This window comes from Artibeus jamaicensis, unplaced genomic scaffold (assembly GCF_021234435.1).
Source record: "Artibeus jamaicensis isolate MK-2021 breed Jamaican fruit bat unplaced genomic scaffold, CSHL_Jam_final contig_373, whole genome shotgun sequence".
In the NCBI taxonomy this organism is placed as follows: Eukaryota; Metazoa; Chordata; class Mammalia; order Chiroptera; family Phyllostomidae; genus Artibeus; species Artibeus jamaicensis.
The window spans coordinates 6,958,164-6,976,895 of record NW_026521807.1 but is presented as its reverse complement, the minus strand read 5'-3'; the positions used below and the strand labels follow the sequence as shown (position 1 = coordinate 6,976,895).

Sequence of the window (18,732 nt, the reverse complement as noted above, 5' to 3'; positions counted from 1 at the left end):
CAAGAAAATATACTTCTGGCCACTGCCCTGCAAGGGCACCTCCAGATTAGGAAGCTTATCTATGGGCATAATTGCCACTCTACCTGGTTATCCTGGCTCTACTTTGGGGCGGAAAAGGCAGGAAAGCCAGGACCTCTGCTACCCTTGAATTTTCCTTTTAAACAGAGGCTAAAAAACAAAATGAAAATCATTCACTATTCCTCTGCCTCACGACGCAGCCCCTTGCCCCATCCCCTCAGGACACACCCAAGAAGTGATGAGGGCGCAGGAGGTGTGGTGTGGGTGGGAGCCTGTGGTTGTAGCTGCTGCTCTGCCTGCACTTGGGGATCTGAGCAGCGGGGAAAGCCGTCTAAAAGCTGCTGTTTCACGAGGTCTGGGCACAGAGCTGCCCCTCCCTTCCTCCCTGAAGTTTGCATGAAGTGCATGTTAGGCTGTAATTAGGGGATCTGGGAGGAAAACTTTCCTGGTGACGCTTTGCTTTTCTTCTGCTTTTGGTGAGAAAGTGCCTCCTTCTTCTCAGGACCAGGACCTCTGCCATCCAGCGCCACAAAGAGACATTCTGAGCACACACACACACATACACACGCACACGCACACACTTGCCTAGAGACAAACTTAAGGTGAGGGGAAAGAGCTCTAGCTTCACTTGATCTCCAGTCTCCAACTTCAGCAGGACTTGAGAACATTTGAACTTCTGGCTTTCAGGACAAGGTAAAATTTCCATCACTTTTTTACTCTTTCTGCCAAACCTTGGTGCCTTTCATATTTCGAAGAGTAATACATATCACGATATATGTATATATTAAAACAAATTTTCTTATGATTTTCTTTTGAGTTTAACATAACATCTCAACTTTTTAGGATCCATGTCAAATAAAATATTGTATAGCAGTAAATAAGCTCAGTCTAGAATTGGGGCAAGGATTAACTCTAGTATCCTGGCATTTGCTAATGCTCCTATAAATCTGGTAGACGTCTGGTTTCCAAGTGGTGGCTTTTCCATCTGTGCTCCAGTGGGCATTTTTACAGCACCTGAGAGGGGAAAAAGAATAGTATAGGAGGAAGAAATGCTGAGGAATGGGACTGTCCACTTCAGACTTATGAGTTAGGTTTTAGGGAATAGATAGATGTGTGTGAAAATGAAAGTTACTGTTATCATAGACAATAGCTGTTAGATTGATCATCTTTGCAATGTTACCAATTTTGGTCCAGGCTTCTCCAGTTAACTGTACAATTAAGATCATAGAATTGAGATGCATTTTATACAGAGAGCATCACATTGATGAATAATGTTAATATGCAAAAATTTTTGTCATAGTTGTTAAGATTATTTTTTAAAGTTAATGAAAGGAATTATTTATGGGTTGAGACTGTTCACCACCCTAAGCAAATGTGAACTCTTTGAGGCTTAAATGGTTTTCTTCCATTGAATATGACTGTTGTGTTGAACATAAGATGATTTATTATTTTGAAAATAGGTTATTTTATTTTTATTTATCACTGGAAAAACACACAAAGTGGCCAGTACATTTGGGGACTTTTAGGTGGAAACTGTTCCAGCCCAGGTCCCAGTGTGATGTCATAAAACCCAACATGCTGGCTGGCTTCTTGGAAGCTAACGGTTCTTAAGAAATAAAGCCTGTGAATTAATTTCTTTCTAAGTAAAATGTAATATTTATTCATTACAAATGTAGTTTCTGGTAACCATTTTTATTTGATTATTTCAGTGTACTAAATTTGCAGTAATTTTATGCACACTCAGTATGTAATAGTTTCAGTCTTTTATACTCTGATATTTTAATGGAATCATGAAATGGGAATATTGCCCTACTAAAAATATATCATAGTAGTTCTCTTTGGATTACTTTTAATGTGATGTTTCTTAATCTTTTACATTAGTTTTCAACATTAGGTCTATTTATTTCTACTAACAAAGATGTTTTTCCTTCCATTCAGTAAAATGGAATGTATGCCAAATGTTTACTCAACATTGAAGCTTTGGTCTTTAGTTATTTGGGGGCTCCCTAATAATTTAATTGTTTAAGCTAAGAGAGGATGACTTTATATTTTTGGTAGTCTCTTCCAAAAATTGGAAACAGCTTGAAATGGGAAAACTAGATAAGAAGTGTTGTGCTTAAATTTAATTAAATGAGCAAGAGAAAACCAAGTGCCTCCACAGATCCTTGGTCCTCAGGAAGAATGTACCCAGGGTGCAATACTGCAGTCGGAGTGTCCACTGAGTCAGGGCTTTCTACAGGAAAGAGGGGGGACATCATGTTCTTATAAAATGAGTCATTTATGTCAGCCGTGCCCTGTCTCTCAGAGGAATGACTGACACTGTAATTTAGAAGTACTGAAGAGACTTTCACCGAGAAGAATCAATTCATTATAGTCCTAGTGGTTTCACATCCTTGGCATTCCTTTGGGAGCGAGTAACACATCCAGGATAAATACATTCTACATTCAGAGTATGCAGAGTTTGAGTAGACGGCCTGCTACACAATCTTGCTTTTTAGTATCCTGGGTGTAGAATATTGGCATTTTCTGAGTAGTTGAAAGAGTCTTTGAACCCTTAGGTGGCACTGCACTTCATCTTCATAGAGATGAACAAGAGTCGTATTCAGAAAATGACTCCCTTATGTTGAAAGCACTAGCATTAGTTTTCTTTTTATTCCATGCATGTTTTATTTTCAGATTCTATTTTTAAGGTAATGGTGTTCCACCAATTAAAACCCCAACGAAATGCAAAAACAAATTTGAAAATAACTTTTACATTATAGTCTTCTGTTGCCTGTAGTTAGTTTTCCAACAGCCTGGATTTACTATTAGCAACCATATCACCTGGTCTATGTTATTTAAATGCCGTCAGTCTGTTATTCAGAAGTAACAAAGTGTTGTTGGGAGGAAGTAGGGAGGGGTGGAAACTTGAATATACTTAGGATTTTAATCAATAGTGTTTAAGGAGGATTAGAGGAAGCAGCTGGTTAAATAAATATTAGGTGTAGAGTGGTCGTGATGGTATAAATTAATAATGCAGCTCTTTCTTTGCACCATGAATGGGAAGGTCTGTGATGGTTGTGTGTGAAGTGTGGTGCCTGGGTGCCACCTAGTGGATGAGTCAAAGAAGGCGCTCTCAGCAGCCTCTTAAAAAATTCCGAGACTTCCTTCCATTCTGTTAACATTGACTGCAAACTACATGTCAGGCATTGGAATAGGAGCTCAAAGTAGAAACTACAGCAAATGACTTTTATAGAATTTAAAAACCAAGGAACTATTTAACGGTTGGTTAAATTCCCGATGGTTGCATTTAAAACCAGTTCACACTTTACTAGGGAAGTTACCACTAAAGTTCTGCTTCCATGAGAATCCAGTTTAATTAACTGTAACTTGCTTCTAATGTAGGATTTGTTTTTGCGGACATGTCATGACCTTGTTCAAAAAAGGGTGAGGAGAGTTTGAATCTTGAATCGCCATTTTTTAATAAAAATACATTTTTATAAGGTTTATTATTTTCAAGTTTAAAAGGGTAAATAATCACTAGCTTAAAAGGTTAGCACACAAAAAATAGCACATATTACTACATATTATTTAGATTTGTTTCATTACATCTAAAAGGATAACAATAAAAGTTGCTTTTGGGTAGCAAGGGTTTTTTTTTCTTTTCTTTTTTTTTTTTTACAAAATATTGTGCTCAAACTGCAATAATTAACACGTCAAACAACTCCTTCTATACATACCTGTTATGCATATGTAGTTTTGAAGCAGGAACATTGCTTCCTTTAAATTGCCACGATGGAAAAAAATCCTAAGCAGGAATAATTACAACGGAAGTCAGTGTTTGAAAGAAGCCTCAGGATATCATAGAAGATTAATCCATCAGAATATTAAACTGAGAGTTTTGAAAAACTTTTCTCTGAGAGATATATGAATGGTTGCTCCAACTGGCTCCCTGCAAGATATATGACTTAATGGGAAGAGTGTTCAGTACATCAGCATTAATCAAGGCCAGTTCTGAAATTCAGATTGGAAGGAAAAAATGACTCAGTAGGAAAAAATGATTAATTTGTTACTTACTGAGTCTAGAGGTATAATCCATAAATCGAGGAAGGCCTGCCAGTGTGGAATGGAAGTTTCCTCTTGAAGGAACTTTGGTTTTGTACATGGCAGGGAGACCTACCTGGTGCCTGAGGAAGGTGCTCATTAAGTCCTTTTTCATTAATGCCACAAAACTGTAGCCTCAATTGGTCAGTGGTGATGGCTGGAAACACTAACAACCAAGTAAAATAAAGCATAATATCTTAATTTGCATTTCCCAATAAGTCATTATCCCCCTGAAACAGGCCATCCTGTTGACAATGTCAACTGATCATTTTTGTGATTCAGGATGAATCGCAAACTCAAGCCAGTGAGAGATCGCCTGAAAGTCAAAGGACATGAATGTGGAAGCTGAGTCATGGATTGGAAAACTCTTACAGGAAATTCTCATGATTTTTCATGACATAATGATACTATTGTAGACAAGAACCATCCTTACCAGAGAGAATCAGCCAGCTCTGTGAAAGGTCTGATGCTCCTGGGTTCTGGGTTATACTATGGTAGCTCCTCATAGTGGCTTCTCCAGTGAGGGAGGCCTGCAGGGGCTCGCTGGTATTGCAGAGTTCCTAGCCGTATTCATAAAATCCAGGAGTTATTAAGATATCGAGTGGACTGTCTTACATTGCCAGACTATTTTCGAGCTTCTATTCACTGTTCTGTAGCGTAACAGGGGGTAGGTGAGTGATATCTGAAATGGAGTAAATGCTAGAAGGCCAGCAGGCTACTTGAAAAACAAAGCAAAACAAAAACAAACAGAATAAGCTAACCGAGTCTAAAATTCATTTGGGAAACTTACTAAAGTTCAGGGATGGGTTTCAATCTTGCAAGAGAAACAGTAATGTCTCCTTTTGTCCAAAGAGAATACAATTTAGTTGAATGGTTACTAAATTCTACTTACTATATTCCAACTACCTTTACTGTACTAAGTAAAAGCCAATTAAGTTAAATACATTCAAATTATTTCTGAATTTTTTTAACTTTTCTCAAAGTTTTATAAGTAATATATTGGCTCATTCTCTACCTATATATTATGAGATTTTTTTTTTGTTTTGAGTTTGGAGATCACCTCACTTCATCATTCATGCATCCATTTGTTCATTTAGCAAAAATTTATTGAATACTTGCTTTTGCCAGTCACTGTACTAGCGGTACTATGTGCTGTAGCTCTCACTTTATACCTTGAAAATTAATTTTAAAAAAATAGAAAATCAAAACTGGTAATAATGAATCTAAAGTATTGCAAGATCCTGAGTAACAGAAACAACCAAAATGTTCTAGGCTCACAGTTTTTGTTTTCAGAGAATTCTGAGCATGTATCCTGAAAGTCATTTCTCTGTTTGCCATCTCCTAGCTTTGAGTGGGTAACAGCTTTGTGTCTTGGTTGTGTGGGTGCAGATGGATCTGGGGAGGTAGCTCGGAGACTTCAGGGCCCCAGGAGGGCTAGGGTTCCAATAATATGTCTAGTCGGATGGTCAGGAAAAGCAAAAACTTATTTGCACATAGTTGCCATCTACCAGTATGCAACTAAAATTCAGATTGAGCACAGAATGATTTCCTGCATGTGATGTGCACCAGGCTCCATGCTAGGAGTTGCAGAGTAATTAGCTCCCGGAGTTCACAGCCAGTGGAGAAGACAGATGGACATGCACCATGAATCACTGGTAAATTTTGCCAAGTAGGTGTAGTTTGCCTTCCTAGGGTCCCAAGTCTTTTCCCTTTGAACTTAACCAAACTTTCCACCCGCTTCTATCTCATAAACTGAGACTCATGCCCTCCATTCCTCAACCCAGAGGACCCAGATCTGATACTTCTCTGGTTTATTCATTTTGACTGATCACACACCTAAGTGTGAATGAGTTTCACTCACATTTACATTTCAAGCCTTTTATCTCCTTAAAGTAAATGTTTTGTTTTCTGTGAAAAGAATTTCAAACATCTGGAGCCCTAACCATCTTTACAGCAAGAGGTGTAATTAAGCTGATTGAGTCATCTCTGCTCTTCCATCTCTTAGTGAACCCCATTCCAAGGTGAGGCCGGAGGGACTCCCTCAAGGCCTGTTTACAGAAAGCTGAGGGACTTTGGGCTCAGTTAACCTCTGGCTTCTTCTCCCTGAGCCTGTTCAACCTGTCCTTCCACCCCACGCCCCTCCCAGTGGCATCCAAACCCATTCATCTGAACCCTTCCTATTCACTTTGCTATAACCTGTTTTCAGGGCCTCTCAGCCCTCATTACCAAGATTGAGTTGCTGCCCCTGAACAAGAAAGGCACCTATAGCTGGTTATACTCTACTGTCTGAGCCCTTATGCCACCCCAAAAATCTGGGTTTAGAGGGAGGGAATAATTGAGAATCTACATATTTGGTCCAAGAATTGCTCTCAGTCCAGGGGCTGAATGAGGAAGCCAGGATACTCACGGGGCAAGCACAGGAACTAGACATCACAATGAAATATGAGTCAAAGTCAACATCCTTTTTAAAAGTGTGGCCAGGTACTTAACTGCAATCGGTGTCAGAGAAATTTTGCTATCAACGCTGATTATAGATTCTGGAACACTAACCGCGGAAAAAAGAACAATGAAAATTTGCTTTGGCTATATAAAAAGTAACACTAATCAGAGTCATTTGTTTAAATTCCTTCCCATTTCATGTTTAACATATGGTTCCATGACAGTCGTGTTTTAGAAGCCATTTCAGATTATTTATGTTCAGATCTTTGATTACGTCCCCCCTGTTTGGTGCTCCTGTAAGATACTGATCTAATCTTGAGTACAAAAATGTGCTTCTACTCCCTAAATTGCTAGGACTGATGGCCCAGATCGAGCAAGTTGATTTCCTTTCCTTTCTACCCTGTAGCTTAGAGTAGAGGGATCGATCACTGGCCTTCACTATTCGCTGCACAGGGGATTTAAATGCTGGACATTCAGCAGGTGTCCAGTACAATGCCGAATGTGCAGCACCAGCAGTCTCCCTGTCTTGTATCCCAATTGCCTGTATTCGGATGTCTGAACACCTCCCAAGCCCAGGCCATTTCCTGACTATCTTTATTTCCTTATCAGTCAACTCTCTATCTTTCAATGCTGTTAAATTTATAAACTCTTCTCAGCTTTAAGTAATAGTAATTGGTATAAAATTTATAAAGTAAATAATGTTAATTGGTAATATTAATAAATCTCTGTTTAAGGGAGCAGGACTGGAGGCAGGAAATGAGTTTTAAGAGGCCGTTCATGGGCACGATTTAATATGAGTGACAGGATGGGCATGATTTAATCCGAGTGCATTGATTGGGTGGGGGGGGGGGAGAAGTCAAGGATATTGTGACTATTTCAAGGGTGAAAGGTAACATGAAGAGGGATGCAATGAACTAAGATTGGGAATAAAGGAAAAGTAAGTTTCTAAAGACAAAGGTGAGTCTAATTTAGGAAGTGAGAGAGCCAAGGTCCCCTCTGAGTCATGCATATCTTAAGCACAGGGGAGAAGTCGTGGCTGGAAATAACGACTCGGAAGTCGTTGGTATTAAAATGGGAGTTGAAAATCCTATGCCAGGGTGTGACAGAAGACAGAGTCATCCACCCAGCCCTGGCAGAGCCAAACACTAGACACTCAGAACTGCAGTGGAGAAAGATTGGCTATTTTATTACGAATGTCATCCAGGAGAACAGGAAGTTAATGCCCAAAGCTGAAACTTCCTGGTAGTGGTGGGCAGGTTACAGATTATATAGGGCAAAATCACCAAAAAATGTGGATTAGAATTTAGAATTGGGCTGAGAGTTGCTGACCACACCTGTTGAAGGTGTGGTAAGGATAATGAATCATTTGTTCAGGTCTTGAGGACAGCTCTAAGACTTTGGTTTTGGTTTTTGCTTTTCCAGTGCCTCTCTCTGTTTGATCTCCTGGGAAAAGTAGTGACGGGCAGGGAAGGGGAGGGGACAGTTCCACCTCAGGGCTCAGGAACTGTAACCTCACTTAGGTCAAAATGTAATCTTTAGCCTGCCAGAGGTCCACACCCTGTGAGCGTCTGCCCAGTCTGGGCTTCTATGTTCTGCGGATTATCTATAGCAGGCCTCTAGAGGGTATAGATAGAGAGAAAAAAAGAGATTGTTTTTAGAGGTAGAATTTAAAACTAAATTTACTCAAAGTCATAAGGACCCTTGGTTTCAATTCTTCTTTTTCTTTTGATCATTCCTGGGTCTTGAGGGGAAAGGGTGAGTAGCACTCTGGGTGATTTCTGTTAAAAATTCAGGGGCAAAGTTCAGGATTAGAGAAATGAAACTGTCTTATAGTTCATTGAAAATAGTTTTTAGTTCTTTGTTTACCATGAATGTTGCTTACTATTATAATGTTTGACTTTTCCCTGGGAACTCTGCTTTTAGTTCTAAAGGTAGATCTTCAGTCAAAGGCATACTACCTCTAACAGTTGGGAAACATAACATGACAAGAACTATCAATATAATGCATCCCCATAATAACCAATGAAAGAGGCTTGCTATTCCAGAATGGAGCCAGGAGAAGAGATTGTCTAATGGTTCCTTCTCACATCTGTGACAAAGTAGCCTGCTGCATAATTCTGTTTTTCTGAGTCTAACTTCTCCAGAGGTATTAATGTAGGTATAGCATATTGTATTAGCTGCTATTTAGACTATTTGTTTTGCCAGCAAGCATGCAATCTAAAGCAACCCTATTGGGTAAGGTCTCACACGTGCTGAGGACTCTAAAGAGGTCTTTTGGAGTCCTAGAGTTCAAGCAGTAAAACAGGCTAAATGGCTTTATGTTAAATTCCATAATACCAGGTATTTAATAAGAAAATATGTCTGTGAAAACAGAAGACAAAAGGTTAATGATCCAAGCAAATTATAAGCCAGCTTCTGAAAGCCATCAGTCAGGATTTCTAGATTTCAGGCTGGAAGCATCTTTTGTAGTTTGAAATGACTCTGATGATGCTATCAGGTGCTCAGGTAAACTTTCTGCACGGCTCACACAGCAACAGTCACAGGTTGTTTAAGTGTCAGCTGTTGTGGCAGTATTCAGAATTTCCTATCAAGCTCTCTGTCTTTAGCTTGTAAGGCTTTGGAAAAGGCAGTTTTAATTCTCAGTGATTCCTAGTCAAAGAAGGGGAGATAAATCGGAAACATGTTTGGAGAGTCATAGGCAGATATTGGAGGAAATTAGAAGGATTCAGGATTCAACCAGTTTACAAGCAGAAAGCAAAACAAAATCCAAAAGACAATGAACACTAGAATCTAATATCCACAAAGATATATTATCATTTGATATTATAGTTATCATATTAAAACATGATTTTCCCTCTAATCATCCCTGTTTTTACAAAAGATATCCAAATTAAGACTAATTTATTTGCAGAATAAGTCTAGTTTCAATAAACTTGGCCTGATTAATTGTGTAAGTCCAGCAAGAATATTAATTAACCATATAGGCACTTTGAAGTGTGCTTTGTTGGAGTCTTTCATGAGGCATCTTTAGAATGAATGTAAACAGCCTCTCACGTCCAAAAAAGCCAACACAAAGACTTTCCGTCAGACATTGCCTGCAGTACTTAGAGGTTTGGGTGAGTCCCTCTCCTCTTGAAGTCCCAAAATATATCAAGGTTCCTGCATCTGTCAAGTAGTGACATTCTTCATTCACATAGTAAGGCTGCTGGGAACCAGGCCAGCAAAGTACAAGGCCAATACTTCAAATGATTCTCATTGGCTTCCACAAGTAAGTCTTAACTCCTTGAAGCTGTGTGGTCACATTCAAGTCTATGCATTTCCCATTCAAATGTGCCATTCTAGTCAAACTCTTGATAATAAAAACTAGTTTCCAATTATGTCCTGTTATAAAGGGAGCAGATTCTTATTGAATTAAGGCAATCACATTGGCATGAAAAGAAAAATGCTCAACTCCTTAAGGGTTAGTTTTGGAATTCTGGAGGGACTAAGTAGGGAGAAAAAAATCAATGTTTCAGTTCTGTTTGCAAAGGTGTAATTTACCAAATTGCCAAATCATAGTAGGGTAAGAGGAACAAGTTTCCTTTAATCTGGAAAGCGAACGTTTTTTTTAAAAAATCTGTAATATTTTAAACAAAAATTCATAAAAATTATAATCATTCTCAGTTCACTCAGTGCCTTATTTTGTGTTTATCTTGATCACTTGTCAGTATTTCATGATTACAGTTATTCCTTAGAGTTCTGTAAATCTTTACTTATCTTAAAGGTAAAATCCAAAAGTTTATTCTCAAGGGACCTGTGTTTTGGAAAACAGAGTCCTCCCTGTCTTTCTCAAGATGAAACATGTTTTCAAAAGTATCACAGTAAAATAATGACCGTCTGTAAATGGCAAAAACTTTAAATAATATGGTTTTATCTATATAGATGAGCATAATGCGATTGGCAAGGGAACTTGCTTTTTCCTGCAACACAACATTTTAAGACAACAACTAGAATTACAGATGAAAACACACATCAGTATACTGCAGACTCTTGGAGATTACAATTTCCCAAAAATTTATTTTTAGTAATGAGAATATAAGAATACAAACTCAATATAATTATTATTTCTTTATTTGACAAAGCTTCCCATGTAATTTTAGTATTTCAAATAGGCCTAATTAGTTTAAATTGATCTTGTATAAGGAGAGACAATAAATTCTTGAAGTATACCAGGGCCCCATGAAAATTACCCTAATCCATTTCTAAATTTAAAAAAAATTTCCTTTTACATCCGGAACCCTGAGATGTTTGTCAAACATGCTTGACAAAAAAATATATATATCACTATGAAACGATATTAAAGTACTCTTTTACTCAAAGTGAAAATAAAAGACTTCCAACATAAATATAAGTTACCTATTATTATCAAAGCTTTAGTTCTTAGGATTAAGAAGATTGTTTTCTTCAGTGGTCAAGTAACTGATGAAGAAAATAAGAAACACAGAAAACTACTTAAATAAAATATAGAATTACTGCTGTCTACTTAGAAAATTTCTCATAATATCTTATCTGGAGCACAACAGTATAGGAAAACTTTATCCTTTTGACAGTGTGAAAGAGAACCAAACTCCAATTCAGTATTGTTACTTTAGGTACTTAAATTAACTTACCCTATTAAATTGACTTTGATCTTACTTACCTTGACCATACATAAATTATTCTTTCTTAGGATTCCTTTTCCATAAACCTCTATGACTTTCCTGGACCACTTTGGCTTGTCTCTTCTTACTTATTCAAAAAAATCTCACTTTAGAACAATCAACTTTGTTTTAATTCCTTGAAAAATGTATTTCCACACCTTATACGCTTCTCCACTGAAAACACCCATTACTTCCTTCTACATTAATTAGAATTCATAACCTTTATAACATTGTTACTGGTGACTAAAATGTAAGTAATCAGCATTCTTTATTTTTTATTTTTTTATTGTGAGGCAAGGACTTTTTTTTTTTTTTTTGCTTCTAGAGAGAAAGGAAGAGAGAGAGTAACATCACTGTGAGAGAGAAACATTGATCAGTTGCCTCCCATGAGTGCCCTGACCAGGAATCGAACCTGCCACCTTTTGGTGACAGGACTATGTGCCAAATGAGCCACACTGGCCAGGGCATAATCAATATTCTTTAGATTGGCAAATTTATAAGTCTATTTCACAAACTTGAGAAAAATGCATTCTTTTATTGGCCAAACACAAAATGTTTTCATTAACAAATATAAGTTTATCTTTTAGTTTTTTGTGATAAGAAGTCAAAAAGAAGTAAATTTAAACACTTCAAGCAATTAATGTTTCAATATTTCATGCTACTTGGAAATACCTGACATTCAATAATTTTTATGCTTTAACTTAGTAAACTTCTAAAGTTTCAAATTACCAAAGAGGTTTAGAAAACTATTTGAGTACCATACAATATAATTATTGGTAAAGAAGTAACCTAAAAGAAACTTTTAATTTCATTTACATTTGTTTAAATTACTTGCTTCTAACAATTAACTTTAAATGACTTATGAATATTTTACGATACCAAGTTATTTTGTTGTTGTTGTTGCAAAGTTTACAATGCAGATGACATGAACTGATTTGACTGACAAACCCAGGCAGAATAAAAACATTTAGCCCTGGTTGGTGTGGCTCAGTGGATTGAGTGCTGGCCTGTGAACCAAGGGTTGCTGGTTCAATTCCCAGTCAGGGTACATGCCTAGGTTGTGGGCCAGGTTCCCAGTATGGGGTGCATAAAAGGCAACCACACATTGATGTTTCTCTCCCTCTCTTTCTCCTTCCCTTCCCCTCTCTCTAAAAATAAATAAATAAAATACTTTTAAATTATTTAATGCTGATCATTTTAAGAATATGCTTATATAAGCAAATCAAACTCAGACCAAATTTAATATCAAATATTTTCCTAAGTAATGTGATTCTGAAAAGCATTTGGGTTAGTCTGTTTTATTCTAAAAACTTCTCATATAAACACTTGTTTGTTTAAGTTAATTTAATGTTAGAAATAAGAAGCCCTTGGCTGTTATGGCTCAGTGGATTGAGCCCTGGCCTGCGAACCAAAGGGTTGCCAGTTTGATTCCCAGTCGGGGCACATGGCTGAGTTGAGAGTAAGGTCCCCATTCAGGGGCATCTAAGAAGCAACCACACACTGGTGTTTCTCTCCCTCCCTCCCTCCCTTCACCTCTGTCTAAAAATAAATAAATAAAATATTAAAAAAAAAAGAAATAAGCAATATTATTCATTAGTGAAAATATGCTTATATATACAACATACACAGACATACATAAACATACAAATAATTATAAACGGAGGCCTCATAGCTTTAATTTTTAATCACTAGCTTTTGCGTCCCAGGTACAACTTAAAACCTAGAAGAAAAATTAGATCCAAATTACATTTCCAGCAGATGGACTAATTTAAGGCTTCGATCAAATGACCAAAACTTTGCATTCAGTAAAACAAATAATATCAACAAGTAACATCCCTCACTCACTCACATTCATACATTTCCCCCCAACAGAAAACAGTTTCACATTTAATTTGCCAGGTTTAGGCCAATTTCAAAACCGGTTTCAAGTTATAAACAAAATGCCATGGCTCCGTGGCGCGTCCGCCTCGCGCGTCCACCTCACGCCACTTCAAGGTCTGCTGCACCGTGACAGTGCCCTCGGAGTCAGACGCCTTCCCACCAGATGGGACACAGACTCAACAAAAACAGATACAATTCAGCAATCAGTCCTACTTGCTAATTTTAACTTCTCAGGGCCTTTCCCTAATACAGCCATTAGGAAGGTCCCCAAACCAAGTCAGATTAAGTCCCTTAAGGATCCAACCACAAGAGATAGGAGTGGGGGCGGGGAGCTCCCTGGGGTCTTCACCCACGAGGTTACTCACCAGCAAATGTTTCCTAAACCAAGTGCCCAACTCCTCTCACTGCAAAATGAAAGCACTGCAGGTCAGCTGCGGCCAGTCAGTGATGAGCACTGCGTATCCATCCCTGGAATAATTGGTTCAGGCAGCTGCTCAGACAGAACCTAAAGAGAATGCTACCAGCCAGGGGCTGCCGAACAGCAGGCAGAAAGCCCACTCAAGGCTGAGTCGCTTCTTGGTTGTCATTGTTATTTCAGAAGAGAGAGGGTTTGCCCACCCAGTGCTAATGTAACTGAACAAAAATGGAGGTTCTGTTGCCTTTTGCCACAAAAGCTGAATTCGTGAGGCAGATGCTGGTGCAAAAGGAAAGAGCCTTTATCAGGTGCTGCATGATATGGGAGAATGGCAGACTCCCATCTTAAAGCCCATCTCCTCTTTTAGCCATGGAAAAAGTCCTCAGCAAGGCCAAGACAAAAAGCCAGCATCCAGAGTTCCTGCTCCATTTGAAAGTACAATTTTTGGGAGCCACAAGCATTTGGCTGCCAAGACTACATGGTTGTGTGGTCCCAGGGAAGAGAGTGTGCATCATCGGGTGGGCAAGAGAGAGTGAAGCTCTCTCCTGGTGGCCGTGGGCCGCAAAGCCACGTGGCCCACGGAGAGAACAGGTGAGTGCACTGTGCAAGTGCAGGTCACGAACGAGAGAGCTTTTCAAAAATGACCAGTTTCCCAAACTTTTGCGTAGTTCAAATGGGCCCACCTCCCAACCAATCCCTTCTTTCCCCTGGCTAGAGTGACAAGCTTCTTTGATCTAGCACCTCCCCCTGCACCATTTGGACTTTTAAGATGTATTTACTTGCCTTCTCCTGGCCCCACCCCCAATTTGGTATTGGAGGGGAAGATGGCAAGGACATTATTTTCTATCCCATTATTTTGCTACCTCGTTGCATGCTCGGAGTAAGAACCTCCCACTGCCACCATCTTGGCTGATAAGGGAGACTCCCTGGCTCTCCTCTGACTGACTGTTTTATGTTAACATAACAGAGCCAAACACTGGACACTGAGAATTGCAGTGGACAAAGACTGGTTATTTTGTTATGAATGGCACCATGCAGGAGCAAGGGAAGCTAATGCTCAAAGTTGAAACTCCCCAGTGGCATATATGTTACAGATTATATAGGGCAAAATCGCAAGAAACTGTGGGTTAGGGGCTCAGGGTAGCCCAGAGGGCTGACTTGTCAAAGGTGTGATGATAGTAATGAATGATTTCTTCAGGTCTTAAAAACAGCCTTTAGGTTTGCTTGTTTATTGTTTTTTGGTGGGGGGTTTTTTCTTTTCTTTTTCAGGCACCCACTCTCTGATCCATGGGAAAGTAACCAGGGGGTTATTCCACCTTAGGGCTCAGAAACTGAAACATCACTTATAGGTCAAGGTGTTATCATTAGCCTGCCCGATGTCCGAGCCCTGTGAGCATTGGCCAGGTCCAGGCAACTCTTCTGCCGACTTTCCAGGGAAAAGGCTAGGTCTCTAAGGGGTAGATACAGAGAAAGGAGGCATGTGATTTCCAGAGCTAGGGTTCATCAAGAGGGAAGAATGTCATCTCAGGGAAAAACAAAGGGAGAACAGTGCACCAAGGACTGAAACTCAGGAAAAAATTGGTAAGATTGCATTTGCTTCATTTTTGCATGATTTTTACTTTAATCAACTGTAAATGTCCACTGAGTCAGATAACATTCATTTTATTAATTCTTATATCTCACGGTTTTAGACACATGGAAATAGAAGGTATCAGACATGTTTCTTGAATCCAATGAAATTAAAATGCCATTTTCCAGCCTTGATACCCTAATGAGAGATTTTCATAATGATGACCCCGAATCTGAGTAGACCCCCAAATGTCTGAATTGTAGTTATTTATTCAGCTTTTCCCAATACTGAGCTAACTTTAAATATATGTTGTTATATTTTTGTTGCTGTTGTTTGAAGATCAGTAATCAATGTGTGGTGTAGGTAGTAATTCACCAGAGTACTTGATTAACCCATGTTGTTTAGCTGAACATATAAACGATTTCACCACAGAATGCAACCTACAGTCCATTTGGAATCACTTTCCTGGTGCCTTGATCTTGAGGGCCTCTAAATTTTAAGTTAGATGGGAGACCAGATCCTAAAATTTCTCTGGTTTTCTCAAGAACTTGTTTTTTCCCCCCTAACTCTTCTTCCCACTTCACTTACCACCGCACTAAGTTAGCTATATAAAACACAACAAATAATTGAATAATTTTTAGTATACACGTGTGCCAAATATTTCATGGTACATACTTATGCTAAACAGATTATTTGTTGTTTATCTTAAGTTCATCTTTAACTGGCACCCTGTGTTTTTTATTGACTAAATCTGATAACCGTTCCTCCCTAGCTGAAGTTCCTGTAACTAGAATATAGCCAAAAAAGAATTTCTCCATGAGTCTTCTGAACTCTCCTTCAAAAGGCCAAAAATTGAAGTTACTGAATTTACTTTCACTAGTGAGTTAAATGTATTAAAGATATTCTGTAAATAAAATTATCTAACTACAATATACCAGTCAAAATGCAAATTTATAAAACATTTATAGCCATGGTGTTCTATACCCTATGTACTAATAGCTATCTTAAGGATGCGTTAAGTGTGTATTAGTGATTATGTTTTAGTCTAAAGTATTTTAAAATAATATGCATGTTAAACAATAAAACTTTTGAATTTTACCTTTTCAAGTTGACAATAATGGTAAATTTTTTAAATGAAAGAGTAAACTCATTAAAATATATATAATGTACAATGAGTATAAATTCTCATATTCTACATACAGAATATCCAAAAGGGATATTTTCCCTTGTTAATTGTGTTACATTGTAGATGTGCAGCTGCCTTGTGATGTTTTGAGGTATGAAAAATTAACTCATTATATTCTGTTACCCCAGACTGATAATTTCATTGTTAAAATTATTTCTCAAATGATTAATATTTTTCATTTTGCCCCCAAAATGTCAAGTTTTTTAATCATCACTCAAGGGCATGCTCATTGATTTGAGAGAGAGAGAGAGAAACATCAATCATTCGCCTTTTACACATGCACACCAACTAGGACAGAACCCACAACCCAGGCATGTGCCCCCACTGGGAATCGAACCTGTGACATTTTTTGATTTACATGATGATGCTTCAACCAACTGAGCCACACCAGCCAGGACCAAAAGTGGCATATATTTTAAAACCAAGAAAGAGCTGTCAAGCATTTAATGCAAATATTCTGCAGGAGTTTAATGGATTATTTGCAAATCAGTATACCAATCTTGAAATAATTACAAAATTATGTCATTTAGTACTGTGTTAATTTTTGTTTTATGGATAAATTTACATTGTGCCTACATATACGTTCAGTTCACTATATCTTCTAGCCTGAATTTCCAATAAACTTTTAACTCTACACATCCAAAATTGAACTCATTATCTTTCTTTTTTCAAGCCTTGTTCATGTAATCTCTAAATAGATACTATTACCACATAAATTATTATCCAAACCAGAACACTTTTGAAAGTGGATGAAGTGCCTTACCAATTATTTCAGCTAAACAAGTATAAGCCAAGACTGGCTCAGACCAACTGGTGTCCTTATAGACACTATAAGTAAAATATATACCGTAATTTCAGTCACCAAGCTAGAAAATTTGGAGTCACAGACTGCGGGGTCATCACACTGAGCTGGAACCCTCATCCCAGACTTCCTATATTCATTCCATCCATTCGCTCCCTTTCGTCTTCACTTTCTTCTCCACCGCACATCATTGCTTGCTGAAATTCTCAATGCCCGTGTCCTGTTGTCAGTAGAGGAAAAAATCAAACTATCCACTTCCTCCACACTTGCTCAAAGTGCTGGAAGCTGCTAGGAAAAACTCAAATCACACCGAAGAATGAGAACACTGTACACTTCATGTACCTGACTTCAGCTGGATCTTCAGTGCTGTGTGGTAGTTCTGCCATATCTCTTAAAGGTTTTTTGCTTCTGCCTCCAGCCAGTGTGGCTCAGTTTTTTGGAGTATCATCCAGTACACCAAAAGGCTGTGAGCTCCATTCCCAGTCAGGGCACCTACCTAGGTTGTGGGTTCCTTCCAGGTCAGAGCATATATGGCAGGCCACCATCCATGTTTCTCTCTCTCTCTCTCTCTCTCTCTCTTAAAAAATACTAACTAAAAAAACATATCCACATATCCATGGGTGAGGATTTTTTTAAGTTTTTTGCTTCTTGAACTCTATAGCAAAGTTCTAAGCCTCCATAATTTATCCTGAAGAATAGAAGCCTTGTATAAAAAACTACCCTCTCACTATCCCGCCACCCAGACTAGTCCCTGATGTCTAGCACCCCCATATGTTCTTTTCTCCCTTCTGTTAGGAAAAAAGTCTCCTGGATCTCTAAGAGTCTAAGCAGCGTTGTCCCCTGAGCTCTAAATCTCTTATCCTTAATTTTCTCAAAATCATTCTCTATCAGTCAGCCTCTTTCACTCTTGTATCTTCAACCTTTCCTGCTCTGGTTATTTCTTCTTTGGCATTTAATCATGGTTCAATCTTTTTGTCTTAAAAATATGACTTTTCCTACTCTCCCATACATTCTATCTACCATTCTTACTTCTACCAGAGCCAAACTTCATGAATAATCTGCTCACTTTCTAACTCGGCATCGGCTCCACCCCTCAACTCACTGCCATGTGCTTTCGCAGGTACCTGCTCCACTGAAATGCTCCTCACCAGAGTCATCGAGATTTGTTTTCAATGTGTTTTCTTGGTGGCATTTAGTGCTGGTGACTGCATTCCCTTCACAAGAATCTCTGGCTTTTGTGACATCCCACTTTCCTAAGTTTCCATAGATTCTTTGATGATTCGATCTCCATTTCCACTTCAGGCATCTAAGGAGAAGCTCACCTGCCGCAGAGTCACCTGCATTCCAACAGCCAGGGTGCCTTGCCCCCACTCTGCGTAACCCTGTGCGTCGCACCACCACCACCACCTGTGTGCCCGTTTTCCCAGATCGCAGCATCTGCCCGGCATTTTCTCCTGAGCATTCAAAACGCATAGGTCTTATCACTGGGAGGTCTCACAACATCTCCATCTCCCGAGGCCCCCGATGGACACCTCTTCTTTCTCTTAAATTTGCACTTCCCCCAGTTTTATCTAGTTCAATAAATGGCTCAATTTTCTCCCTACTCAGTTTCCAAAAACAGAAACATAGAAGTCATTATGTTAACTTTAGCTCACAAAT

At 38.6% G+C, this 18,732-nt stretch overlaps 1 protein-coding gene across 1 annotated transcript in view; it reads left to right on the top strand.

Annotated features, from left to right (window-relative positions):
* The first annotated feature begins 580 nt into the window (after nucleotides 1-580).
* HAPLN1 (hyaluronan and proteoglycan link protein 1) overlaps nucleotides 581-18,732 on the top strand; it is a 68,053-nt gene continuing 49,901 nt past the window's right edge. The window contains exon 1 of the mRNA XM_037142969.2: nucleotides 581-711. The gene's annotated coding sequence lies outside the window, so the exon portion shown is untranslated. The remainder of the gene's footprint in view (nucleotides 712-18,732) is intronic.